The sequence below is a fragment of the Balaenoptera physalus genome (assembly GCF_965194825.1).
Source record: "Balaenoptera physalus genome assembly, chromosome: X".
Classification (NCBI taxonomy): Eukaryota; Metazoa; Chordata; class Mammalia; order Artiodactyla; family Balaenopteridae; genus Balaenoptera; species Balaenoptera physalus.
Window position 1 is genome coordinate 24,855,041 of NC_138903.1, and position 27,829 is coordinate 24,882,869.

Consider the following 27,829-nt stretch of genomic DNA (forward strand, 5'->3'; position numbering starts at 1 on the left):
TGAATGAGAGAAGTTTGTGAGGTGAAAATAAGGTTGTTGTAATGAAGATGGAGAAAAAGAAATAAAGGTGTAATACATCTACAGGATAGAATCTCAAGGATTTCATGACCAGTCAGAGAGGACGAAAAAGCAAGGCACAGAGAGGAGTCTATAAATTTTTTATGTGATGGTTGGTAAATATTTGGTCTTGTCAGAGACAGCATAAGGAAATGTAAACTTTAAATGTGTATATGTGAGCTTGTGTGTACACGCTCATGCACACGGAGTTTGGGTAAGAAAGTCTAATTTAGACAGGTTAAAAATGTCTATTGGTAATGGTGAAGTAGGTTATATATACCATCTCTATCAATGAGCTGACTTTAAAAAGCTTTAAAATACTATCAAAGAGGTAACAATACAATGAAGAGTTCCCAGGCTCAGTTTTATGAGTTGAGAGATACCCAAAGAAATAAGCATACTACATTGGGACATTTGTGTTCTGGTATAATTTACTCATCCTTAAGTGACCATCTGAGAAGTCATATTGCATTTTTGATGATCACAGGGAGATAAGGGTATAATGTGGGCCAAGGGTCTGCTGTTGAGCCTAGTTAATGGTCGATTTTTATTATTTTTTGTAATCATTTATTTATTTACAAAATGACTAATTTGGGGGGTTTTAGAAACTAAGGGGAAAAGCCAATGGAGAAGAAATGGGTGGAGAGCCAGAAGACAAGAAGAAGAATGCCTTTGAAGAACATGTCTCAATGTGTGATATATTTCCAATATACTTTTGTTAGGGGTAGAAAATAATTTATAACATAGCTGCAATGAGTAATTTTACCACTGACAATCATTCCTTAGCGAGGTGTTTGTCACCTTGGATTCCAGAGGTCTGTTAGACTTAGCCTAAAATAGTGAATTCCAATATCAATATTTAAGCATCAAAAATCATAAAATTAAATTGTGATTTTATCCAAAAATGTGCAAAGATTAGGTTTGTATCACTTTATATTGCAGATTGAACTAAACACACTTTATAAACATTTTATACCAGAAAGAAAAATATTATCAAAGAATTCTACTACACTAAATACCAGAGAAGTATAAGTTTCAAAAAGTTAACTTGGGTGGCAGCATGAGTTTTTATCTTATATAATTTTAAACCTCAAACTATTCAATGGTTGGGTTTGATTATCTCATCATTTTTTATTTTTAACATCTTTACTGGAGTATAATTGCTTTACAATGTTGTGTTAGTTTAACACAACTGTATAACAAAGTGAATCAGCTATACATAAACATATATCCCCATATCCCCTCCCTCTTGCATCTCCCTCCCACCCTCCCTATCCCACCCCTCTAGGTGGTCACAAAGCACCGAGCTGATCTCCCTGTGCTATGCGGCTGCTTCCCACTAGCTATCTATTTTACATTTGGTAGTGTATATATGTCCATGCCGCTCTCTCACTTCATCCCAGCTTACCACCCCCCCCCACACTGGTCCTCAAGTCCATTCCCTACGTCTGTGTCTAAAGTGTTCCAGATATATAACAATGGCCCCACAGTCCAGTGAGTGCCATTGTTATGTATCTGGTGCACGTTAGACCTTCAAGCATCCTTGCTATTGCACTGTTGTTCTCTGTGCTTCCAGGGCATCGTTTTGCACCCTTTTTTCACTACTTGATATCACTTCCTACTCTATGAACACCACGTGTTTACTTCTCCATCCCTCTCACTAAATTGTGAACTCAAGAGAAAAAGTTAAGCCTTATTTTTCCTTATAAAACAATACCTGGAAAAGAGTAGATGTTTTATAAATGAAATTTGAGGTAGATGGCAAATAAGGACATAGGAAACTGGATATGCTTAATAGACATTTTCACCCAACAGTGACAAAATATTTCAAATAATAAGGAACTGTAATATTTTTAATCTGCAGTAATACAATCTAGCTAGTATATACAATGACACAATTTTTATCCAATATATTTTTTAGTATTTACAGATTGTGATTTGGGTATTTCTTTTTCATTATCATTTTCTCACAGACGCCTCTAAAATTACTACTATATAATACACACGCACACATAACATGATATATATATACATATGTTACTACATAATTTAATATATGTAATTTAATTATATAAAATATATAATGATATATAATTATAGTTAAAATAATACATAATATAGTATATAATTTAATATAGTACCAGTATATAATATATATCTATGTATATAATACATCATATATGTATGTATGTGTGCATATATACAGTTTTTTTTACACATTAATCTAGAGAGGCCACCTTGATTTTTAACAGCTCTGAATTTTTAAAGTAAGATTATAAAAGGAAACCTTTTCCGCTTCTCTTCATACAAGGTTTCCTTTCTTCAAACAAAGAGAAATGCGACCTATTTCCCAAATAAAAGTCTGCATTGCTTTTAGGTTATAATCTGTCTCTTAGCCTGTTTGTCTCTCATCACAAAACAGTCAGAGAGAACCAAGCTACAGCTGACATAACAGCACAGCAGATAAACAATCTTATTTGCGTTTTTAATTATTGTCATTTTTTAAATGATTGTGTAGGCAAACACCACTTTGTAGAGAAAAACCATGCTCCATCATTCATATATAATGATTATGATAATGGTAATGAAGAAAAAGGAGAAGAAAGAGACAAGAAGACAGAGGAGGAGGAAAGGGCAAAGGAAGCAGAAAAGAGAAAAGAAGCTCTTACACAACTATCAAGATACTTTAGCCACAGTATTCCTACCAAAATTGCTGTTCACAAGAAAAACAAAATCCATCTGTGAATTACGTCTACAACGAAGGTGTAAAGAGAGAAACTTCTGGAGTTTAAAGTGTCTAGACCTAATTCTCAGCTCCACCACTTTCCATAGCCAAGTTATGTACTTCTTAAACACCAGCAGCATCATTAAAACATATAATAATATCTATATGTCAGTGTTTGTGAAATTAAGTGCAATAATTCAAGTTTTTTGCACAGCACACAAGATACAGTAAGCACTCAAAAATTAGTACCTATTATTATTATTGGTTCCATTCCCCTTTAAATAATACCTTTTTCTTTTAGGTGTTACTCTCAATATTTCCAATTCTTAGGCATTTTGATTCTATCACTTCATTTGGATATCCATTTAAGCAAAGCTAAAACAGTGAATATTTCTTTAAGCCTGTACTATGTGGACTTTGATCACATAATTATTTCTTGATGAAAATAAGTGCCCTTTGATGCTGAGAGTAGGTCATGTTTATTTCCTAAGGAAACAAAATATGATATTCTTTCAATAACCCTGCTTTCTGTGACTGACACTATTTTCATTGTATTGCTTCTATAAATGGTAGAATCTGGCACCAATAATCAAATGGCAGGCGACCGTAACACCACCCTTTTATAAATCTAAGGCCAATGCAGAAAATGGTATCACATAAAGAGTACACTGCTTAACCTGCTGGTAAAAGTGAATAATCAAGAGATGTAATGCAAGGCGATATCAGCACCAATTCTACTGTTATTACATTATGTGAAGTAAATTAATCCCAAAACACCATTGTGGCTTCTCTGTTGTATGAAAATGTAACCATTTTATTTAACAACCAGAACTCCACCTGTGACCAAAAAAAAAAAAAAAAAAAATTGTATTCCCTGGGCCTTCCACTGCCCATTTAAATTTGTTCACTCTCTATACTCTGAACCCTAGGCATAAAATCCTAAGTATGTTCCACCACTTTTCATTCACTCAGAGAATAAATATCCTCTGGCCACTTTAGTGTCAAAAAGAAAGACTAATTTTAGTAACTATAGTATCCAGGCCCTCAATAATGGTAAAAACTCAAGAATTTATTTAAACTTATACCTTCTCTGTCTAGCCTGTGACTCAGCAACCCCACTCTTAGGTATGTTCTTTAAAAAATGAGTCCATATATTCACCAGGACATGTGTACCAGAATGCACACAGAAACTTTACCCAAAGTAGCCCCAAAGAGGATACAATTCAAATGGCAGGCAACAATATAATGGATAAATATTCGTATGATGGAATATTTATGCAATAAAATATTAGGCACAGAAAGCAAAACATGAACTGATCCTACAAACAACTACACAGATATTACACTTAGCAAAACAAGCTGAACACAAAAGAGTACATAGTGTAAAAGTCCAGTGAAATGAAGCTATTTTTAAAAAATATTTTATTAGTACTATATATTTGACATATATATGAAATATGAAGACTATTAATGAAGCGAACAAATGTACATCCACCTGAAAGAGAACATTACCTTCAGGATCTGTCCAAAGATGGGTAGCAATATCTGTTACCTGTTCAAATCCCTTCTGGAATTTCAGATAGTGCATATCTATAATATTTAAACTTTTTATTGAGTTAATTTTAAGTGTAATTGCCATTCTAACTTTGTATGTGAAGTCAAGTTCAGAATAAAGTTGTTACTATATGAAAGTTTTCTACACAAATAGGCAAACAAAAAACCACAATACTTTTAGAATCCCATACAGACACTTCTCCAATTATATCACCCTGCTTCCTCCGAGAAGAAACACACACACACACACATACACACACACACACACATCAAAAATTAGGTGATGACAATTCTCTTGCTTTTCTAGGTTGTATTTACTGTATTTATATGTTGTATATATTTATCCTTCAAAGCATGATAATGGAAAACAGGGCAAAAATACCAACTAACCAGATCAATGTAGTTAGCCAAAGAGAACATAGCTGTATAAGCACCACCCAGGTGGAGAATGAAACACTGTTAGACTCCCAGAAGCATAAGGAAGACATATTCCTTTTATCACCTCACATCACTATACCCTCCCTTTTTAATCATAGTTTACCACTGCCCTGATTCCTAATACTTTTAGACTGGCCTATAACTATTTCTTCTCTACCTACCATACCAGGTAGGAATAAATGACCTGCTTGTAAAAGTGTTAATTACACTGATGGTAACTCCTTGTAATATGCTAAAAGCTATTACAGTTTTACCAGAGCATACCTTGTCTGTCTAGATTACTTTAAATAAACCTGGAGGCACAGATCTCAGGAATGGATGTGTGAGGATTAAATATATATAATTTAAAGTGTCTGGAAATTAACATAAGGGCATACGGCAAATGGAAAAAATTATTCAAAGTAATTCACTAAACCTCGGTAAGAACATCAGGAGTCTCTGACATATGAGCTAGGATCAGCTTTCATATACCTTCACCCCAGCTCTGAGTTACAGAATCTCTACTGCATGAGGGTGTAGCTAATAATCTCCTCCCAGCAACCAGTTTAGGGCTCCAGTTTCACCACAGGAGGACAGGCTGCCTGTGTCTCTCATTCACCACCTTCCCTACAAGTTCCTTGTTGCAGAAACTCTATTCCAGGCAAGCATAGTCAAGGTGACTGGGGTGCATTTCCCTCACCCAGCTCCCACTCATATGGCAAGGACCCTTCTGCCTCAGGTGTAACAGGCTGCTGATACTGGGCCTGGATAATTTCCTTCTCTCTGACTGGCTTATTGGGCAGAGGAGAGGCAAACCAAGAAGACCTGGGACTACCGTCCTTCCCTACTAGTGCCCACTTAAAGAGCAGAGGTACCACTCTGGGAGAAGTAGGTCTCTGTCTCCTACTCTAGCTAAGATGCAGTTGTGCTAAGGTTTGGCCTAGGGGAAGAGGCAAACTGTAAGGACTGCAGTTCTCAGCAGCTCTACCTGAGGGTACTGACTTTATTTGGAACAGAACATAGAGAGTTCATGCCTAAGGACTTCAAAAACAATGGAGATATTGGTGGTGAACTATTAAGGAGGGGCTGGTAGCCCTATGAAAGCAGTAGCAATAGGTAGTAGCAGCAAGGGAGATGGTAGAGCAGGCAAAAATATAACAATGAGAACCAGAGAAAGAGATAGCTAAGAAGAGCCCTTTGGAGATCACACTCATCCCTGGGGGTCCAGAAGGCTGTCTGCAGGTACTAGACTGCAACCACTCAGGAGCTGTTAGAATACCATGTGGAGAAAGATTTGAAAGCATTTCCAAATGACAAACAGATCCATCAGCAAAGAGAATTTCTTTAATGCCTCAAGGTTCTTAAGGATAACCTCTGACCAATCACTGGCTGAACAATAAGCTATTCTGACACAGGACTGCTACTAGGAAGCCAGGCTAAAAATAAAATCACACTCAGTCTATCCTTTACAATGCTGAAAGAAAAGATAAAACTTTGAACTCATAACTATGAAAGTGGTCTCCAAGCCAAAAAGAGATTCAGTGGTAAAAAGTAAACATCTTCTGCTTCAGGGCCTTGAGTACAGCCTTTGACCAATAAGTGTGTTATGCTGACCAAAGAAGGACCCCTAGGAAGTCAGGCTAAAAGACGAAAACATGGAGAAAACCTGAGCAAGAATTTTGGGAGCTCCACACTGCAATAGAAACAGACCGCAAAGAATTACTTAAGTCAAGTCACTGAACAGACAACAGTAACAAGCCTGTTGGGAATCAGTATCCAGATTTGCTACAATTTCTAATATGTCCAGTTTTAAAGAAAAAAAAAAAGGGGGCTACGAAACATGCAAAGAAATAGGAAAGTGTGACACATACACAGGACCAAAGCGAAACAACAGAGACCGCATTTGGAGGTACCCAGATGTTGGCCTATCAGACAAAGACTGCAAAATAGCTATTCTAAATATGTTCAGAACTAAAGGAAACCATGTTTAAAGAATTAAAGGAATAAATGATAATAACGAGTCATCAAATATAGAATATCAAATAAAAACAAATCCAGACTTAAGAAAGGGAGAGACTTTAACTAGAAAGACTATTGTAATAGGGAGAATGCTCCAATCTCAAAAATGTGTAGATGTCTCAAAATCAAACAGAAAAAGGAGGAGGCAAGCAGAGATCAGCAGAAACTTTGAAGGGAAGTACGACAAGCAAGGAGAAATGACCAGTGAGATTTGACAAGAAAATGGTCATGTTGTGGTCAGGATAAGCTGATAAAGGGGAATGTTCCACTGTTTTTCTTTTGGTGCTTGCTCAGGCTTGGGGGCAAGTAGAGTTCAGGGCCTGTTAAAAAAGAGAAGTCTGATTGACGTATTGTGAAGACAAAGAAGAGGGTAAGAAACAGACAATTGTGAACACTTGGTCAAAAATATCAATAAAGACCTAGAAATTGTTTTTTAAAAAGAAGCAAATTGAAATTCTGGGGTAGAAAACTATGGTAAGAAAAATGAAAAGCTCACCAGGGAGGCTCAAAAGTAGATTTGAGATGACAGAAGAATGAATCAGCAAATTTAAAAAATAAATCAACAGAAATTATATAATCTGAAGAACACAGAGAAAAAATAATGAAGAAACATGAACAGAGCCTCAGGGACATGTGGGACACCATCAAGAGTGCTAACGTACACATAATAGGAGTGCCAGAAGGAGAAGCAAGAGAGAATGGGACAGAATTTGAAGGAATAATAGCTGAAAACTCCCCAGATTTGATGAAAAACACTAATCTATACATTGAAGAAACTCAACAAACTCCAAAGAGCATAAATGTAAGAAGCACATCAAGAGATATCATAGTCAAAACACTGAAAGCAAAAGATAAAGACAAAATATTGAAAGCAAGAAGAGAAAAGTGAATCATCACGTATAAGCAGACATCAATAAGACCAACAGCTGATATTTCATCAGAAACACTGCCATAATGCTGTGGGATGACATACTCAAAGGGCTAACAACAACAAAAAAACTCTCTATGTTCTGTTCCAAATAAAGATTCTTATATCCAGCAAAGCTATCTTTCAGAATGAATACATTCCCAGATAAACAAAAGCTAAAAGAATTTGTGTTATAAATCTTGCAATATAAGAAACACTAGGGACTTCCCTGGTGGTCCAGTGGTAAAGAATCTGCCTTACAATGCAGGGGACATGGGTTTGATCCCTGGTCAGGGAACTAAGATCCCACATGCCATGGGGCAACTAAGCCCATGCGCCAAAACTACTGAGCTCGCACGCCTCAACTAGAGAGCCCGCGTGCCACAAACTATAGAGTCCATGTGTTCTGGAACCCACGTGCCACAACTACAGAGCCCAGGAACCCTGGAGCCCGCGCACCACAACTAGAGAAGAGAAATCCCGCATGCCACAACTAGAGAGAAGCCCACGTGCCACAATGAAAGATCCCGCATGCCTCAATGAAGATTCCGCGTGCCGCAACTAAGACCCGACGCAGCCAAAAATAAAATAAATCAATCTTTAAAAAAAAAAAAGAAACTCTAAAAGTTCTTAAGCATGAAAGAAGTGACACCAGACTTATAAAATATAAAATACATATGGAAAAAAACAACAATCTCCAGTTAAAGCAATTATGTAGATAATGATAAAACAAAATATAAATATATACTGATGTTCCCTTCTTATCATAACTGATTCAAAAGACAACTGTACAATACAGTATCTATAAAATTGTATTTTAGTCATATAACATACAAATGTAATATATTGAAAATAAGAACACAAAGAAGAGGGTTGTGAATGAAGTTATATTCGAGTAAGGGAATGAAACCAGATGGTAACACAAATACACAGGAAATAGGACATAAGAAGTTAGTATAAAATAAAATAAACTCTATAAATGTATTTATGCTTTCCTTTCCACTAGATTCTTCAATAGACATAAACTTATATAAAGGAATAATTATAACAATGTATTCCTTGATGTGTAACATTTTAATATATAGACATAATATCTAAAAAACAACAGCACAATAAAGGTGAGTGAGAATGGAGCTTTACAGCAGTAAAGGTTCTATATCATACCACCAACCTAGGATTCTGTACCCTGTGAAATTATCCTTCAAAAGGGAAGGAGAAATAGAAGCTTCTCAGGCAAACAATAAATGAGTTTGTTGCCAGAAGACCTGCCTTGCAAGAAACATTAAAAGAAGTTCCTTAGAGAGAAGCAAAATGATATAGGTCAGAAACTCATATCTTCATAAAGAAAGGAAGAACATCAGAAAAGAATAAGTAAAATAAAAACTTCTATTTTTCTTATTCTACATCGATATAACAGATAACAGCTTATTCAAAACAATAATAGCAACAATGTATTCAATGTATATATATATATATATTTATGGATATGTTAATGTATGCTTATGTATAAGTGAAATGAATGACAGCAATGATACAAGGGACGGGAGGAAGGAATTTGGAATATTGTGTTGTCATAAGGTACTTACACTACCCATGAAGCAATATAGTATTATTTGAAAGTGGACTTGGATTATATGTAAATGTACATTGCAAACTCTAGGGCAACCACTAAAAAAAATAAAAAGGAAGTATAATTAATATGCTAAGAAAAGAGAGAAAATGGAACATATACAATGCTCAATTAAAACCACACTTAGGGGGACTACCCTGGCAGTCCGGTGGTTAAGACTTCGCCTTCGCCTGCAGGGGGTGTGGGTTTGATCCCTGGTCAGGGAGCTAAGATCCCACATGCCTCGTGGCCAAAAAACCAAAACATAAAACAGAAACAATATTTTAACAAATTCAGTAAAGACTTTAAAAAATGGTCCACATCAAAACAAAAAAAGTCTTAAAAAAAAAAAAACCACACACACACTTAGAGAATTCCCTGGTGGTCCAGTGGTTAGGACTCCACGTTCTCATTGCTGAGGGCCGGAGTTCAATCCCTGGTTGGGGAACTAAAATCCCACAGGCCACGTGGCATGGTCTAAATAAATAAATAAATAAATAAATAAATAAATAAATAAATAAATAAATAACAAAACCACGCTTATATGTGGAATATAAAAAAAGTCAAACTCATAGAAGCAGAGAGTAGAATGGTGTTTGCTAGTGGCTAGGTGGGTGGGAAATATGGGCAGATGTTGGTTAAAGGGTACGTAGTTTCTGGACATCCCTGGTGGTGCAGTGGTTAAGAATCTGCCTGCCAATGCAGGAGACACATGTTCGAGCCCTGTTCCGGGAAGCTCTCATATGCTACAGAGCAACTAAGCCCGTGTGCCACAACTACTGAGCCTGCACTCTAGAGCCTGCGAGCCACAACTACTGAGCGCATGTGCCACAACCACTGAAGCCCACACGCCCTAGAGTCCATGCTCCACAACTACTGAGGCTGCGTGCTGCAACTACTGAAGCCTGCACGCCTAGAGCCCGTGCTCCGCAACAAGAGAAGCCACCACAATGAGAAGCCCGCACCCCGCAACGAAGAGTAGCCCCCGCTCACCGCAACTAGAGAAAGCCTGCACGCAGCAACGAAGACCCAATGCAGCCAAAAATAAATAAATAAATGTATTAAAAAGAAGGGGTATGTAGTTTCAGTTATGAAGGAAGAATAATTTCTAGACATCTGATGTACAGTAGAGTGACTAGAGTTAATAATACTGTATTGTTTGCTTGAAATTTGCTAAGAGAATAGATCTTCAGTGTTCTCAACAACAACAAAGGTAACTGTGAGGTGATGGATATGTTAATTAGCCTGATTGTGGTAACCATTCCACAATGAATATGTGTAGCACAACATCATGCTATATACCTTAAATATATAGAATTTTATTTCTCAATTAGGCCTCAATAAAACTGGAAGTAAATTCAAAAAAATAAAATCAAAAGAAGGCAGAAAAAATGTGGCAGTCAAAAACAGGAACAAGTTATAAGGGCAACAAATGGAAAACAGTATTCAAAGTGGTAGCTATTAATACAACTATACCATTAATGGCTTTCAATACCAATGGCATAAATATGCCAATTAAAAGACAGATTATCAGAGTGGATCAAAAAACAAGACCCTGCTACATGTTGTTTACAAGAAACCCACTTAAAATATACAGAAACATATAGATTAAAAGTAAAGGAATGGAGAAAGTGATACCACGTTAACACTAATCAACACAAAATGGGAACAGTTACATTAATTTCACACAGCAGACTTCAAATCAAGGAAAATTATCAGGGATGATGAGGGGAATGACATAATAATAAAGGGGTTAATAATCCAATAAGACATCAATTCTTAATGAGTATGCACCTAACAACAGAGTATCAAAATACATGAGGAAAAAGCTGCTATAACTGCAAGGAGGAATAAATGAATACACTATTATAGTTGGAGACTTTAACACCCCTCTATCAAAAATGGACAGATCCAGGAGGCAGAAAATCAGTAAGGACATAGTTGAACTCAATAGTACCATCATTCAACTGGATATAATTGACATCATAGACTACCTCCAGTAACATCAGAAAACACATCTTTTCAAGCTCACATAGAACATTCACCAAGATAGACCACATTCTGAGTCATAAAACACATGTTAACAAATTTAAAAGAATAGAAATCATACAGTGTCTGCTCTTAGACCACAATGGAACTCAACTATAAATCAATAAGAGAAAGATAGCTGGAACTCATGCAGAGTGTGTTATTTGACCATAATGTAATCTAACTAGCAATCAGTAACACAAAAACAGGGAAATCTCTAAACACTTGGAAATTAAACAAATATATTTCTAAATACTCTATGGTCTATGAGGAAGCCTGAAGGTAAACTGCAAAAATACACAGAACTGAATGAAAATGAAAATACAACATATCAGAGGGAATGTGTGGGACATAGCAATACTAGTGCCGAAAGGGAACTTTTTAGTAAGAAGTGCTTACATTAAAAAAGAAATGCCCCAGATCAACTATGTGAGTTAACAATGCTAAAACATAGAAAAAGAAGAGCAAAGTAATCCCAAAGCACACAGAAGGGAGTAACAAAAGAAGAGGAAACAATGAAATTGCAAATATAGAAAACAACATATAAACCAAAGATAAAAAGTTGCTTCTTCGAAAAAGAATCAATAAAATTGGTCAACCTATATAGCAAGACTGACAAAGACAAAAAAGAGAAGACACAAATCACCACTATCAGGAATGAAAGAGAGGCTATCACTATAGACATTATAAGCATTGAAAGTTAACAAGAGAATACTACAACTTTTTACAAATAAATTTGACAATTGAGAAGAAATGGATCAATTCCTAAAAACCACAAACACCATAACTCAATCAAGATAAAACAGACAATCTGAAGAGAAAGGAATGTTTCCCAACTCATTTTATAAGGCCAATATTATCCTGATAACTACACTAGACAAATACAGTGAAATAAAACTGCAGACCAGTTCTTTCACATGAATGTAGATGCGGAAATCCTCAATAAATTAGTAAGTTTAACGATGTATGAAATTAATTATGCATCATGACAAAATGGGATTCATTCCAGGTATGCAAAACTAGTTCAACATTTAAAAATCAATCAATGTAAACAACCATATCATCAGGATAAAAAAAGAAAAAAAACATGATTATAACAACCAACATGGAAAAAGTATTTGAAAAAATCCAACAACCATTCAAGATTAAAAAAGAAATCCTCAGCAAGTTATCAATAGAGGCTATCTAGTACCATTTGGTAAAGAGCATCTTAAAAAAACTACAGCTAACATCACATTTAATAGTGAAAGACTGAATACTTTCACTCTCATATCAGAAACAAGGCAAGGTGGTCTGCTCCCACCACTCGATTAAATATAGTGCTAGAAAGTCTTGCCACTAAAACATGTTAAGAAAAATAAATAATACACATATGTATTGGAAAGAAGAATTAAAATTATACCAATTTGCAGAAGGCATCATTGTCTGTATTGAAAATTCCAAGCAATCTACTAAAAATCCTCCTAGAACAGAATTACTTCAGCAAGGTTGCAGGATACAAGATCAAACATAAGAACAATCATATTTCTATATACTAAATATGAATCTGTGTAAACCAATATAAAATTTCCCAATTTTTTAGAAATATGTTAAATTACAGGTCCAAGATCAATAGAACTAAAGCAGGTTAAATTAAAATAGATATTCATATGGGTACATCATACTTAAACTAAGAGCCAAAGAATAAAAAACAAAAGTGCCAGAGAAATAAAGATGAATTGCCTACCTGGGAATGATGATTAAAATAATGCCTGCCTTCTCAAGAGTATCCTTGGAGATCCGGAGGAAATAGGGGCAGCATTTTTCCAACGCTGAAAGAAAAATACAGCTGTCAATCCAGAATTCTGTATCTGTCAAAATTATCCTTCCAAACTGAGAATGAAATAAGACACATTCACACAATCAAATCTGAGACCATTTGTTGCTGGACAACCTGTAATACAAGTAATACTAAAGCAGGGCTTCAGGCTGAAGGGAAAAGGACACATCATGGAAATTAAAAACTACAAGGAGTGAAGAGTACTGGAGAGGGAAAATACGTGGATAAATATGACAACTTTTCTCTATTTTTGAAATACATCTCTATGAAGCAAAAGTGGTAAACAGTATTGTATATGTAAAATATATGACAAGAATATATTTGTCATACAGGAAATGTGACAAAGGAAAGGAAAAGGATTAAAGGGAATAAAGTATTGTGAGGATACATGCATGTAGAGTGGTACTATCATAACTCTGAATAGACCAGGATAAGGTAGACATTCATATGCCAATCCCTAGAGCAACAGTTAATAAACATGGTATAGATAGTAATCTGGTTACTATAGTTGTATAATGAATTCCTCAAAAATTTATCTTTTATAATATGCTCATTATTTACTGTTTGTTTCCCACTAGATTGAACCTCAATAAGTACCACCAACACATAGCTTGTACCTGGCATATGTTGGAAACTGAAGAAAAATTTATTGAATCAGTGAAATATTTAAATTGAAATAAATTATGTGAAATGATAAGGGAAAAGATGCACTCTTTTGGAAGATCATTTGCCTTCACAAAACCTGTTTACTTTATGGGCATATAGATTATATCAATTTCCTATAAAAAAAAACATCTACAGATCCAAAAGTATTTCAATAACTAGTGTTTGTAAGATAAACACTTCCAGTAATGGCACACCAGTCTTTTTAGCCAAACCATCCTGCTGAGAAAAATTAGGAAAGCTGGAAGATATTAAGCATATTGTTTGAAGGTACCACAAACCCAAGGAAGCAAGCATTTGAAGAGACTGAATCTCAGAAGAGAAGCCTTTGTCGTGAGATCCACCCAAATTTGCTACTGCTTTGCTCTTGAAGGCTTTTGCTGATTCCAAAGATGCGACTGAGGATCCAAGGTACTAAAGAGAAAGTTGGAGCTAAGCAGCTAAGCAGTTGAACAGAATTCCAGCACTCTCAACCAACTCAGGGGGAACAGATTGGACGTGACAGTGCTCCAGGACTTGACTTGCACCAGGAGAGGCTCTGGCAAACAAACCAGGGGGTATTTGGCACCCCCAAGGGGCTATACCCTATATGCCAATATGAACCTAAAATAGAAACCTCCACACAAAACCTGAGATCCAGCTTCAAAAGGACTCAATCTCTGATCTCTGATTGTGATGAGATGAACAACCCACACCCTAACCGCCTCTCAAAAACAAAAGCAAATGCTCACTAAAAAAAAAGATTAAATCACTCAGAAACTTCAGTTATTTCTCTAGTATTTCATACAGAAAATCTAGCCTGCAATCGAAAGAAACTACACATGCAAAAAGTGAATGGGAAGGAAAAGAACAACTTACCAGGTGTGGGATCCATTTTCTCCACTTACTGAGGATGTTAGGACAGAGAGAACTAAGACTTGGTTACACCATGGAACTTAGAGCAACAGTGAGATACCGCTACATACTTATTAGATGGGCAGCAATGAAAAACACTGACCATAACAAATGATGGCAAGGAAATAGAGCAAATGTGACCCTCATGCAGTGACGATGGGGAGTACAACGGTATATTTACATTGCATAGCACTTTGACATATTCTAAGATAATTGAAATGTACAACTATCATGTAATCCAGCCATTCTGTTCCTTGAAGTTTTTCCAAGAAAAAATGGAATTAAATCTCCATACAAAAAAATCCTACAAGAATGTCTATAAAATGGGAAAGAGTGGAAGGCTTGGGCAGGATCAGAGAGGAGAAATATAAGGTTCACAAGAAACCTCTGACAATATAATAGCATAAACAAAGTTATGCTAATATTTTGAAATTACCTGAAATTCCAAGAAATAATCAGCTTAACAAAAAAGAAAAAGAAAATTTAGAAAATCTCAACAATTCTGTATCTATTTAATAAACTGCATCTGTAATTAAATCCTTCCTACCAGTGACTCTACATGCTGGTGACTGAAGACCTGATCTTTTCCATATAATGAAAAACACCACTCATCTTTCACAGTCTTGTCTAGAGAACAGAAATAGTACAAATACTTCTCAATTGTGTTATGAGACTGCTATAAAATTTACACCAAAATGACACAGATATTAGAAGAAAGGAAAATCAATGGTTTATGGCAGAGAACTGGAGAAATGGAACACTACCTTTCCAGTGCTGAAAGAAAAATAAAACTTTCAACCCAGAATTCCATATGCAGAAAAATTAGGCTTCCGTAATATATATAATTACATGGATAAATATATGATTATTTTCTTAGTTCTTTAACTAATAACTGACTAGAACTACTCTACTCCAGCCAAACACCACAGAAAAAACTGAGGCTCCATCTTTACTCTCACCACCAAAGGTCCACTCTCACCAGGTTGTAACCATTTAACCCAAACTGTCTATCCAGTGGTGTCCAAGGCTCGAGTAGGGAGCTGGGACTTTCATACTTGCTGAGTGGTAAAGAACATGTCTGTTTTCCACCACACCACGGTGTCAATGGAGAGTGTGTGAGAAATCTGGACTTCCACTTCCTGGGAATTAATGAGATGCTGCTCCCTTCTTTACTGGGGTGTTGTCAGAGGAGGCCTAGTAGAGAAGAATGACTTTCACCACAGCCCATGCTAAAGAAGTCACTCTGCATGGTGTCAGTGGAGTCTACATGAGGAGCTGTAACCTGACACTCTCATTCCTCCTATCAGGGAGGAACTAGTGGAGGCCTAGTGAGGAGTCAACACTCCCAATCCCACCCAGAAGTAACCAGGAACATCCTCCACTTTTGAGTCAATGAAGGTTAAGGGTGGAACACAGACTTCTACAATCACCTGGCAATAGAGGCAGTGCCTTCACCTTTTCCCTCATGGTGTAATATCAAAGGAAATAATAACTGATCTTGAAGGAAGAAAAAGAGAAATTACCTATTCAAGACAATGGAGAGGAAATAAGTAGAGGTAAAAAGCAAAAACAAAAAACACAAAGACTCAGGGACCTGTGGGTCAATAACAAATGTTCTAACGATCCTGTCATTGGTATCCCACAAAGAGTGAATAAAAGTGTGGGAATGAAAGAGTACTCTAAAAAATAATGCCTAAAGCATTCTCAATTTTTCAAAAGACAGGAATCTATTAATCTACAGATTCAAGAAGCTTAGCAAATCTCTATCAGGATAAATCTGAAGACATCCATACAAAGACACATCATAGTCAAACTTCTGAAAAATAAAGAACAACAACAACAACAAAAATTCTGGCAAGCAGCAAGAGAGAAACAACACCTTACCTGTAGAGAAAAAACATTCAAATTAAGTATAATTTATCACCAGAAACCAGGTGAGCCAGAATCAATCAGCACATTTTTCAAGTGCTGAAAGTAAAGAACTGTCAATTCAGAATCCTGTAACCAGCAAAAATATCCTCAGGACTGAAGTGAAAAACAAAACATTCTCAGATGAAGGAATACTAACAGAATTGATTACCAGCAAAATACCCTAAAAGAATGGCAAAAGGAAGTTTTCTAAATATAAAGGAACGATAAAAGAAGTAATCTTAGAACATCAAAAAAGAAGAAAGACCAAGGTTAGTCAGATGACTACAATAAACTTTCTTACTTCTTTTGAGTTTTCCGAATTAGGTTTTCAGTTGAAGCAAAAATTATAACACTGTCTGATATGGATCTCAAAGTATGTAGAGGAAATATTTAAGACAATTACATTAAGAATAAGAGGGGAATAAAGGGGACATAATAGGAGTGAAGATTTCTACACCTCACTAGGAGTGGTAAAATGATAACAGTAGATTTTCATAGTCATAGATAGGTGGATAGAGAGATAGATAGTGAGAGAAAGAGAGAGAGAGAGATTAGGAAGATAGGTAGCAGATATATAAGATATCTAGAGTAATCAGTAAAAGAGATACACTCAAATACACTCTAAATATATCAAATTTGAATTCTAAAAAACCTGTTCAAGTACCTATAGTAAGGCAGACAGACAGAAGGAAACAGAAAAATTAAGATAGGGAAAACCAACAGAAAGAAAATAATGACACACTTAGGTCCTAAAATATAGATGATAATATTAAATGAAAATGGCTTACACACAGTAACTAAAATACAGATATTGGCTGAGTGAATTTTGTTTTAAAAAGAAGACAACTATTTTCTGTCTACAGCAAACTCATTTTAAATATGATATAGGGGGCTTCCCCAGTGGCGCAGTGGTTAAGAATCTGCCTGCCAATGCAAGGGACACAGGTTGGAGCCCTGGTCCAGGAAGATCCCACATGCCGTGGAGCAACTAAGCCCATGAGCCACAACTACTGAGCCCGCGTGCCACAACCACTGAAGCCCGCGTGCCTAGGGCCCATGCTCCGCAACAAGAGAAGCCACTGCAATGAGAAGCCCGCACACCGCAATGAGGAGTAGCCCCTGCTCGCCGCAACTAGAGAAAGCCCACGTGCAGCAACGAAGACCTAACGCAACCAAAAATAAATAATAAATGAAATAAATAAATTTATTTAAAAAAAATAAATATGATATAGGCAGTTTGAAAGCAAAGGATGGGAAAAGATACATCATGCCAACAATAATCAAAAGAAAGTACGAAAGGCAATATGAATACCAGATACAGCAGAATTCGGAGCAAAGAAAATTAGCAGAGACAGAAATGGACAACATATAATGACAAATGCTCAGTCCAACAAGAAGATACAGTAATCCTAAATGTGTATGTACTCAACAAACAGAGCTATAAAATATCAGAAGCAAAACTGATAAAACTGAAAGGAGAAATAGATGAATCCACAATTATTGCTGGAAATTTCAACCCCCCTCTCAATAATTGATAGAAGAATTATACAGATTCAGCAAAGATATAGAAGAAATCAACAGTAACATTAACCAACAGGAGCTAATCAATATTTACAGAAGACTGCACCCAACAACAAGGGAATGCAAATTCTTTTCAAGTGTTCATGGAACATATACCAAGTTAGACTATATCTTGGGGCATAAAAGAAAGCTCAACAAACTTAAAATAATTAAAATCCTAAGAGTATGTTCTCTTACCACTAGGGAATCAAAAAGGAAAGTAATAAGATAAACATAACAGGAAAATCTTCGAAGGTACAAGAAGTACAAAAGGTACAAGAAGAAGGTACAAGAAGAAGTACAAAAAAAAAAAAAGATAAAAAACCCACAGAGTAATAATATCCCTTGAATACAGACACGAAATCCTTAATACAATATTAGCAAACAGAACTCAGCAATATAGAAAAAGATTTATGCACCACTAACAAGTGAGTTTAATTCCGGGCATCCAAGGCTGGTTCAGTATTTGAAAACCAATCAATGTAATTAACATGCAAAGGAATGAAAATGAACATATCAATTAATGAAGGAAAAACTATTAACCAAAATCAATACTCATTCAAGGTAAAAACTCATAGGAATAGGGATAGAGAGAAACTTCTTAACTTGATACAGAGCATATACAAAAGATCTAGTGGTTAAAAACTATGCATTATGGTTAAAAACTGAACGCTTTCCTGCTAAGTTCAGGAATAAGGCAAGTATGTCCACTTTTATGACTTTTATTAAAATAGTGCTGGAATGTGAGTCAGGGCAATAAGGCAAGAAAAGGAAATAAAAGACATATAAACCTAAAAGAAAGAAATAAAGTTATTGCTGCTTGCAGATGACATTATGTCTACATAAAAAATTCCAAGGAATTTATAAAAATTCCTTAAGTAAGTGACATCAGCAAGGATACAGGATACAAGATGAACATACAAGCTCAATTGTATTTCTACATACTAACAGTGATCATGTGAGCACTGAAATAAAAAATACAATACAATTTACAATTGCTTCAAAAATTACTTAGAAGTAAACCTAACAAAATATGTATAGGCCTTCTATGTTAAAAACTATACAACACTGATGAAAGAAATCAAAGAATATCTAAATAAATTTAAAAACATACCATGCTCATGGATTGGAAGAGTTAACATTTAGTAAAGATTTAAATTTTCCCCACACAAGTTTAACATAATTCGCAAGTAAATCTTAACAATATATTTTGTAGATATTAACAGGATTGTTGTAAAATTGAGATAAACAGAGAATGGAACTAGAACACCTAAAAATTTTTTGAAATAGTAGAATAAAGTTGGAGGAATCACTCCACCCAGTTTCAAGTTGTATTATATAACTACAATATTCAAGACAATGTGGTATTACTAGAGAGAGAGAGACAGAGACAGAAACATAGATCAATGAACCAGAAAGGAAACCTATAAACAGCCCCATGCAGTATGGGCAATTTATTTTTGAAAAAGCTGCAAAAGCAATTCAATTAAGAAATAATAGTCTTTTCAAAAATTGTGCTACAGTAATTGGTTATCCATAGGCCAAAAACTGAGCCTCAATCTAAACTTCACACCTCATACCAAAAAAAAAAAAAAAAAACTTCAACTGAAAATGTATCATAGATCTAAGTGTAAAACAAAGCCTGTAAAACTTACAGAAAAGAAATAAGATATAAACATTCAGGTCCGAGGGCTAAGCAAAGAGCCGACAGATTTGACACCATATGTACAATCCATACAAGGGAAAATTAACAAATTAGACTTTGTCAAAATTAAAAACTTTTGCTATGCTACCAGTTTTATCTTCTGTTAAGCAACTGGGGCCAGCAAGTTACATACTGGGATAAATTATTTATAAGCCACGTATCTGACAAAGGATGAGTATCTATAACATATAAAGAACTCTTAAAACACAAATTTTTAAAAATCCAACTGTAAAATGGTCAAAAGAAACAAGGAGAAATTTCACCAAAGAGGATATACATATGGCAAGTAATCACATGAAAATATGTTTAACATCAAAGCCATTAGGCAAATGCAAATTAAAATCACAATGAGATTTCACTACATTTATTAGAAAGGCTAAAACAAAAAGATAGTTGCACCATAAAATGCTGGCAAGGATGCAAACTCATACATTGCTTGTTGTAACGTAAAACGCAGTCAACTCTGAAAAAGTTCAGCAATTTCTTAAAAAACTGAACATGCAACTACCATATGACACAGAAATTGTACTTTTGGTTATTTATCCCAGAGAAATGAAGACTCATGTTCACAAAGAAACACGTACTGAAATGTTTATCACAGCTCTTTCTGTAAAAACCAAAAATTGGAAATGCTCAGATGACTTTAAAAGAGTGAATGATTAAACAAAATGTGGTATACATCCATACCATTCTCCTCGGCAATAAAAACAAAAAATTATTCATATACTCGACAACCTTGATAAATCTCCAGATAATTATGCTGAGTGAGAAAAGCCAATCTGAAAGGTCACATAAAGAACGATTCTACTTATAAAATATTCATTAAATGAAAAATTATAGAAATGAAGAACAGATTAGTAGTTGCCAGAAGGCAGGGATGGACAAAGGGGCAAGGGGGGCTTGCCTATGAAAGGATTCTTGTGGTGTTTGAAATGTTCTGTATCTTGACTGTATGAATGGTAATATCCTGGTTGAGATATTATACATAGTTTTGTAAGATGTTAAAATTGGGGGAAAATGGGTACTGGAATATCTCTATATTATTTCTTACAACTACAAATAAATGTATAATTACCTCAAAATAGAAACTTAAATTACTGTTGTTTATAGTCTTGATATTAAGTTGGAATTAACTGGCTATGGGAGAAAAAAAACACCTGTTAACTAAAACTTATTTCAAAAAATAATTTTGGGGAAGACACCTGCTTCTTGTAATAGTCAACTAGCCCCAATATCCTGCTGAGAAATACTGGGAAAGCTGGAAATATATGAAAGACAGGTCTTCAAGGTATTACAAACTCGAGGAAGTAAGCATGGAAGGGACAGGATTTCAAGGAAGAAGAAAAGCCAAGGTACTGAGCTCTAAATTTGGTACCACCTTCCCCCACAAAGTGTTTGCTAATCTAAAAGAGGTGATTGAACACTCAAGATGTTAAGCAGGAAGAAGAGGCTGAGAACTAAGCACGTGAACAGGTCTTCGGGCACTCTCACCATCTCAGGGGACACACACTGAGCTCAGGGCCCAGCAAGGCAGAAGGCTAATGAAACAAAACAAACCTCATGGATTCTTCTGGCATCCCTGAGGGGCTATGCCCTAAATGTCTATATGAACCAGAAATAGAAAACATCTCATAAGCCTGAAGACCCAGTTTCAAAAGGTCTCAAGGTCAAAAGGAACTTCCTGCAGGTAACTGCCTCTGAATAGTGAAAGAAATGCTCCCTGGAGAAAGAAAAATATCACCCAGAGCCTATAATTATCTCTCTAGTATTTCACACAGAGAATCCAGCAAGCAATAAAAGTAACCACACCTGCAAAATATAAATGGAAAGGATTAACATCAGGCCTTTGACCTGTTTTCTCCATCTACTAGGGATGGCTGGGACAGCAAGATAACTTGGTTACACTCAGGAAATTCAGAGTGACAATGAGATGCCACTGCACACCTATTAGAAGGGCTTCGGTTTAAAATACTGTCCATAACAAGTGCTGGCAAGAATGTAGAGCAACTGAGACACTCACACCACTGGGGGGGTATAAAATAGTATAATCATGTTGCAAAATATTTTGTCACATTGTAAAATCACTTTAATATATCCCTAATCATATGATCTAGCAACCCATTCTTTCAAGTTTATCCCCCCAAAATGGAAGCATATGACCATATAAAGATCTGTACGAGAATGCACATAGCAAGAGATGAGGGGGAGTGTTTGGGCAGGATCATCAGGGGGAGAATATGAATGTGCCACAAGGAAAGGTGAGTGAGACAGATATTTACATTACCTTGATTGTGTTGACTGTTTCACAAATATATACATATCTCAAAACATATACTGTTTATTTTAAAGTTGTGCAGTATATTTTAAATCCATTATACCTCAGTAAAGTTGTTAAAATATATACGATGCACCAAAATATCTGTCTAAAGGAAATTTTATACCATTAATTGCACAAGTGGAAATGCTGAAATTTTTAAATCTGATAATCTACCTCAAGAAATTGGGAAAAAAAGTAACTTACTATGAATAATAAAGACATGAAACAACAAAATTCAGATCAATTAGTGAAATTTTAATGATCACAAAGAGAAGACTAACAAATCCTGAAGTTTTTTTTTTTTTTTTTTAAATATACTGAGCTCCTCTATGTTCTAGGCCCCGAGTCTCCACACAGATATTTTCTATCAAGAGTTCTTTTTTTTATTTTATTTATTTATTTATTTATTTATTTTTGGCTGTGTTGGGTCTTCGTTTCTGTGCGAGGGCTTTCTCTAGTTGTGGCAAGCGGGGGCCACTCTTCATCGCGGTGCGCGGGCCTCTCACTATCGCGGCCTCTCTTGTTGTGGAGCACAGGCTCCAGACACGCAGGCTCAGTAGTTGTGGCTCACGGGCCTAGTTGCTCCGCGGCATGTGGGATCTTCCCAGACCAGGGCTCGAACCCGTGTCCCTGCATTAGCAGGCAGATTCTCAACCACTGCGCCACCAGGGAAGCCCCTGAAGTTTTTTTTTTAAATAGAATAAAATAGTTAACTTGATTGTGTTAATCATTTCACAATCGATATCAAATAATCATGTTGTATGCCTTAAATATATACAATTTTTGTCAATTATATCTCAATAAATCTGGAAAAAAATTTAAAGATTCCTTGTAAGACTTACCAAGAAAAATAAAAGACACATGTTATCAATACCATAAATGAAAAAGGGATCATCACTACAGATCCTGGAGACAAATACATAATATTATTTTAAAATTTATGCTAATAAATTTGAAATTATATGAAATGAAATAAATTTTTTAATCTTAGGAAATCTCAATAGTCCTATGATTATTAAATAAATTGTGTCTATAATGAATTCCTACAAATAAATTCCATGTCCTAGTGTCTGAATTCCTGATATTTTCCATATGAGAAAGAAATAATCTTGTACAAACTCTCTCACAAAAGAGAAAAACACTCCTCAAAATGTTCTAGAAGACCCTTATAAATTTTACACCAAACTGAAGATATTATAAGAAAGTAAAATATAAGGTTTATATCCCACGTGACCAAATGCAGAAAACGACAGTAACTTATGTTTGATAAATGGAATCAAAAATGTATCACTATAAAACACAATGTACAAATTGATGTTAATCCAAGAATGAATTCTTGTTGGTTTAGCATTTTAAAATCAAACCACTTGAAAGAAAAAAAGGAAGAAAATCATGTACTTTCGCAGTAGATACAGAGAAACCATTTGACATAATTTACCACCCATTTAAGACTAAAAACAAACAAACAAACAAAACCCCAAACCCCCAAACTGAGAACAATGCAGCAAACACCATACTTAGTAATGAAATACCGAAAAACTGCCTCCTGAGATCAGAAAGGGTACAAGAAATGTCTACTGTCACTAGTTCTATTGAATGTTTTATGGCGATCCTCACCAGGGCAACACAGGAAAGGAAGAAACGGAACCATCATTGTTTACAGATTGTGTTGATGTTCCCAGACTATCTAAAAGCAATCTGTAGCTAATGTATTAAAATTAATAAAAGATTTAGCAAGATTGATGAATATCATATGGTGAAAAAAACACACTTTTCCAATAAAAACAATTCTTAATGAACTTTTTATACAAATCATTAAAATGGCACAAAAACTCCACAGGACAAGGTTATATTTTTAAGGCTTTTCCTATATACTTATCAGATAAACTATGAGAAGTCACCATAATCCTCATCACTGTTATCACCATCTCTGATATCATGGTAACAAAAGCAGCTAATAAATATAAGATAAACTTTATAATACACTTGACTTTTAATGCCAGTGGAACTCTTTTCTAATTCTCCTATTTTAAAGAATAACTTCTTATCCTGTTGTGATAAGAAACAGGAGAGGGCTTTCCCTGGTGGCGCAGTGGTTAAGAATCTGCCTGCCAATGCAGAGGACACGGGTTCAAGCCCTGGCCTGGGAAGATCCCACATGCCGCGGAGCAACTAAGCCCGTGAGCCACAATTACTGAGCCTGCGCGTCTGGAGCCTGTGCTCCGCAACAAGAGAGGCCGCGACAGTGAGAGGCCCGCGCACCGCGATGAAGAGTGGCATCGCCGCAAATGGAGAAAGCCCTCGCACAGAAACGAAGACCCAACACAGCCAAAAATAAATATAAATAAATAAATAAATTATTTAAAAAAAAAAAAAAAAGAAACAGGAGAAAGGGGGAAACACAAAACACATGCCATCTTGATTCTATTTATTTGATTTATCACTTATTAATTACATATATACTGTGTGCTCAGTGAAAAAAATCTTGAAAAATCCAGACTCATATTCCCTCTCAGAAGTAATCATGATTAGAAATGAGGTGTATATATTAACAGATATACACATAAATATGTATTTACATAAAGAATATATTTATAAATTTTGCACACATCTGAAGGTAATTTATAATTTGCTTTCTTTTTTTAGCAATTTATCTTGAACATTTCTTCCATAAGTATATATAGCTCAACCTAATTGGTTGAAAAAGCTGCACAGTACTCTTGATATGGACAAAGCATAATATATTCCGAAATAGAAGCTTTGCCTTTTTTGTACACATACTTTAATGCACATGTATGAATAACAGTGTCAGATGCAGGACTAGAAGGGAAATTACTAGGTAAAAGTATAGGTAAATTTAAAACTGGTAAAAAATGCCAAATTACTATCAAAAAGCCTGTGTAATTTTATACCCCTTCAATAAGCTGATATCAAGACAAAAAAGTACCTGGTTATGCATTTAACTTGCACAAAGTATTAAGCAAATTTAATAGAGTAATTGCCAATTTATATTTAGTTTGTATATATACTTAGATGCAATTGCTAAGTCCATTTATTAACCTATCATTATATAATTATTTGAAATGGCAAAATTATATATTAAGCCTACAGATATTCTTATGCATATCTCCTCATTTTTTTCTTTATATTCTATATATTGTTTGTTACTGATTCGTTGTGATAGTTACCGTATTTCTATAAATAACTAATATAGATTATGTTTTGCCAAAACAATGGTATTATATATTATATAATAACTATAGATATAAACTATTTTGCAATAGGCAAAACGAGTGTCACTTCATCATTATTTATCAAAAGATTTTGACTGTTCTCATTCAATTTCTCACATCTAAGTAACAAGTAATACCAGATTAGCAATAATAACAAATCATTTTGATATTTTGTTTGGGAATGTGCTTTAATTTATTTTAATTTGTGTAAAATATATACAGATTGCTTTACAAATTAAATATAAAAGAAAACTTTTGATTTGGAGCTTTTGTTGTTTGACATAAACAGCTATATTTTTTGTTTTTGCTTTGCTTTATTGCTAGTGTCAAATAAATTATCATTTTATTTACACAAATGGAATAATTTGGATTGACATAAAAGCTATTAAAGTTTTTGACGTAAAAACTATTGAATGTTTACTTTTATTAGTAAGCATTATATTTGACACCTATATCAAATATAAATAATATTAATGAAGTGAACAAAAACTTCTGGGAAACTTCCCACCAAAAACTTCTGGGAAATAAATATACACGACTAATCCATGAACAATGATTTTAATTATGGCTATCTTCTCAACAGGATCCATGGAGAACCAGAAAAATGGAGCTGACTCTCCAATGATGAAAGAAAAGATACAATTTTAAACTCAGAACCATGAAAGCAGTTTCTAAGCCACATCTTTTTGGTTCAGGGGCTTAAGTATACAACATTTGACCAATAAGTGTCTTATACCAACCAGGGGAGGACCCCTAAGAAGCCAGGCTAAAAGATAAAAAAGATGGGGGAAAACATGAGCAAAGATATCAGAAGATTCACACTGCAGTGGAAACAGAATTCATATGATTAGTCCAGCCTTGTCACCAAACAAACAAACAACAGCAACAACAAGCCAGGTGGGAGAATCAGTCTCCAGATTTCCTACATTATATTATTTAACATGCCTAATTTTTAACAACAACAAAAACTAGAGACATGCAAAGAAAGTTTGTTGTTACAAGTCCTGCAATATAAGAAATTCTAAAGGAAGCTTTGCAACATGAAAGGAGTGACACCAGACAGCAGTCAAAATCCATATGGAAGAATCAAAGATCTCCAGTGAAAGTAATTATGTAAGTAATAACAATATAAAGTATAATTAAATAATGATGTTTCTTTCTTAGCATAACTTATTAAAAGGCAACTTCACAAAATAATATCTATAAAATTGTATTTTAGTCATGTAACATATACATATGTAACATATTTGACAATAAGAACACAAAAGAGGGAGCTGTGAATGAATCTATATTGGAGTAAGGAAATAACCACAGGGTAACACAAATTCACAGGAAGAAGTGAAAAGATTTAGAAATAGTACATAGGAAGTTTAATATAAAATGAAATCTATAAATATAATTTATTCTCCTTTCCTCTAGCTTTTTCAACAGAAATAAGATTATATAAAACAATTATTACATTATATAACAATGTATTGTTGGGTGTATAACATACATAAACATAATATGTATAACAATAATAGCACAAAAATGAGGGAGTTATAAGAATAAATGTTCTACTTTGTGTAAATTTTGTGTAAATAAGAAGTAGATTCTAATAAGTTAAGATTTATATTATAAAATATAGAGATAGCACTAAGATAACAACCACAAAATATGGTTAAAATTGTTAAAGAAATTAAAATGTTACACAAAAGTTTTAATTAATAAAAGGGAATTAGTAAGTGAGAAACAGGGAAAAACAGTCATGAGCCATATAGAAAAAAAAATGTAGACATAAATAAAACCATACCAATAATAATATTAAATGTGAATGGATTAAGCGGTCTAAGTAAAGGAAAATATTGTCAGGCTAAATAAGAAAATAAGATGCAACTACATACTGTCTACATAGGACATACATTAGATTTAAAGTTGCAAACATGTTGAAAGTAAAAGAATAAAAAAGCATACCATACAAAGACCAACCATAAGAGAGCTGGAGTGGCTATATTAGTATCAGACAAAATAAGACAAAACTGTTACTAGCTATTTTATAACGATAACAGAGTCAATCACAAAGATATAAAATTGTAAACGGATATACCCCTAACTACAGAGTCCCAAAATACTTCAAGCAAAAAACTGACAAAATTGAGAAGAAAAATAGACATTTCGACCATAATATTAGGAGATTTCAATACTTTTCTTTGAATAATGAACAGAACTGGGCAAAAAAAATCAAAGAAAAAAATCAACAAGTACATACAAGATGTAGACAACACCACAAACAGCTAGACCTAGAAGATACCTATAAAATACTCCATCCAACAACTGCAGAATATACATTCTTTGCATTTACACATGGAACATTTCCAATGTAGACTATATACTAGACCATAGAACAAACTTCAGTAGTTTTAAAAGGACTG

At 34.7% G+C, this 27,829-nt stretch overlaps 1 pseudogene across 1 annotated transcript in view; it reads right to left on the minus strand.

The window, feature by feature from the left end:
• Positions 1-27,829, minus strand: part of LOC309652623 (small nuclear ribonucleoprotein E pseudogene) — a 409,018-nt pseudogene that overhangs the window by 40,910 nt on the left and 340,279 nt on the right. The window lies entirely within an intron of this gene.